Here is a 2,714-nt window from a genome sequence, read left to right on the forward strand (position 1 = left end):
GGGGGGGGGGCGCGCCGATCTATGTTTTTGCATCCACCTGAATAATGTGTAGTTGCGCCACTGGTTGAACTCACTGTTCAACCTGATTCTGTGACGGTTGGCTAGGTCGTGCTGCAGCAAAGCATTCCCAAACCATGACACGTCCCACTTCATGCTTCACAGATGATGAGTATGTTTTTTTTTATTGTTGTTCTTTTTCTCCATTCTAGAATACTTAGATTTTTGCCAAACACCTATTCTAATGTTCACATTGTCATATTTTAGACTCAAAAGTCCAAAAAACATTATTCCAAAACTTCTGGTATTTGTCAATGTTCTCTCTAATTTTTTTTCAGGCTTTCATGTGTTTATCATACAAAGAAACAATGTTTTACGCACCTTCCTAACAAGAATAGTGCTAAATAACAAGTAAGCAATTTTGATTTAATGTATGTTTATTTGTAAAAGGAAAAAAAGTGAGACTTAGGATTTTAAATTAACTAAAGATTCTAGAGGAATTGACCAGACTATGACATGCACAATGCAATGAGAACATCATGGAAGTCTTGCCATTAGGATCCCAGTATTTCAGTATAACTACACTCCAGAAATATGAGCCAAATTATATAACTGAAGCAGTGGGATCCCTGCTGAACAACCTATATTGATTCAATTTTATTCTATGTGCTAACTCCAATTCTGCTAATGTTACCCAAAGGTGCTGTGTTTCTGTCCCTGTCTGCTTCCCTTGCTTCACTTTCTCCCACAGACGACTTCTCATTAGCTTAATCTATCCCTATAGATGGCGTGCTCCAACAATAGAAGCCATGAATTATTTCTCTATCCCAGAAGCTGCTTTTGAATGAAAACCTAAGAATAAAGTCGTTCCATTGTGCTGACAAGACAAAGCCGAGTCCTGTCTTGACTAGACGAATAGCCACCCAGGTGTTGTTGATTCTCCCTGGGAGGGTGGCCTCAGACTCGCCGCCGGAAGCACTCCGACAAGGCGCTGCTGAAACATTTAACGCAGAGGAGGCCCTCTTCAAAAGAATGGCCTCGTACAATCAGTGCACCCCTTTCTCTTTCAATTAGCACACAGTCTGCCAGGCTGGCATGCTCACCCACGGGCCAGGCTGAGGCCGTTAAAATATTGATGGGCCCTTCTCCGGAGTGAACGGAACACTTTGTGCTTCACTCCCCTGGGTGAGTTTATGTGTTTTCGATTTATTTATTTCTTTTTTTTTCCTTTTTGATCGCAGGCATCTGAGTGTGAGATTATTCGTATGGTCCAAGAGGATGTGCAGTGACTAAACCGTGGTCAGGCACGAAAATTTTAATAGAGGCAACTCTTGACTAAACACCACATTAATCTTTTACAACCGTCAGAACCAGCTTTTTGTTCCGACAGATAAACCTCCATCTCCCTCTATAGCTTTCTACCTCAGTGTGACTGAAACATCCTTATTAACTGCAATGCTTTACAGTGTTTCACCTTTGGCTGTGGTATGGAATCTCAGCGAGGGCAACTTTTGTGGGACTCAAAGCTATTTCCTTTTTTTTTTTTTTTTCGTCTGCAATCTCTAGTAAACAAGACCTCATTATTTCCAACAGTGTGATCCTGCAATCATCAGGGATGTTGAACAGACATCTGTGCTAGTAATTGCCATCACTCATGTGTTCAACAAATGAATAGCACTTAACATCTGAGAGAAATAAAGCTTAACCCTTTTTTAGGACTTTCAGCCTCTGTTTTAATGATAGTGAGGGGGACAATGTGCACTCTTTCATAGCATCCCTCTATCCAACCATCCGTCAATTGTCTTTCCCTACTTAGTCATGCAGGAACACGGGGGCGAGGGGCTGGTCATTGGGCGAAAGGCCGGGTACAACATGGACAAGGAAATAGTTACTGAATAAACAGGCTGAAAAAATGTGCATCGTCTTCAACTGGTCAGTTTTTTGAAGATCCACCTTTCAGTGCAATTACAGAGGGGCTTTTAGGGTATGTATCCTTTTTCCTTGGCACCACTAGACACAGAAACTTCTGACTTAAATTGGATTTGGACTTTGACTGGGTCATTCAAACACAATGGAATGCTTTAATCTAAATGGACATAGTTCTGGTGGTACGGTTAGTGTTCTTGTCTTCTGGAAGCCCAACTTTTCTTACATTTAGCCACATCCTCTTGCTATCAACTTTGACAAGTTTTCCAGTCCCTGCAAAAGAAAATCACGATGCCATGTCTTAATGGGAACATGCTGTGTAGTGTTACTTTTCTACCAGATATAGATTTCAGGGCCAAAAAGGATTAGTTTTGGACCCAACTGACTGAGCGCATCCATCAGCAGCAGACCTCCTTGTACTGTCTTCCGCAAAGCTTGCGGCAACTGCAAGTAGAAAAGCTTGTGGAGTGCATGACTAATTGTTATTTTGACAAGAGATTGTCTCATGAGGGCTGTGGGTCACTGCTGCTCTTCAAGAGTTACCATGGGCCTCTTGGCTGCTCCTCTAGTTGATGTTCTCCTTTTCTGTCTTGTGAGTTTAGGTCGATGATTGGTAGCTTTTCAGTAGTCCCATACTCCGCAAACATTTCTCCATCAGATGTTCAGCATTCAATTAAGTTACATTAAAGGTTGTGGTCATAACATGACAAAGTACAAAAAGGATAAAAGGCATACGGCAACACATTATAAAATATCTGCCTGATGAACGGAGCTCCATAATAAAGACGACT

The sequence above is a fragment of the Poecilia reticulata genome, linkage group LG18 (assembly GCF_000633615.1).
Source record: "Poecilia reticulata strain Guanapo linkage group LG18, Guppy_female_1.0+MT, whole genome shotgun sequence".
NCBI lineage: Eukaryota > Metazoa > Chordata > Actinopteri > Cyprinodontiformes > Poeciliidae > Poecilia > Poecilia reticulata.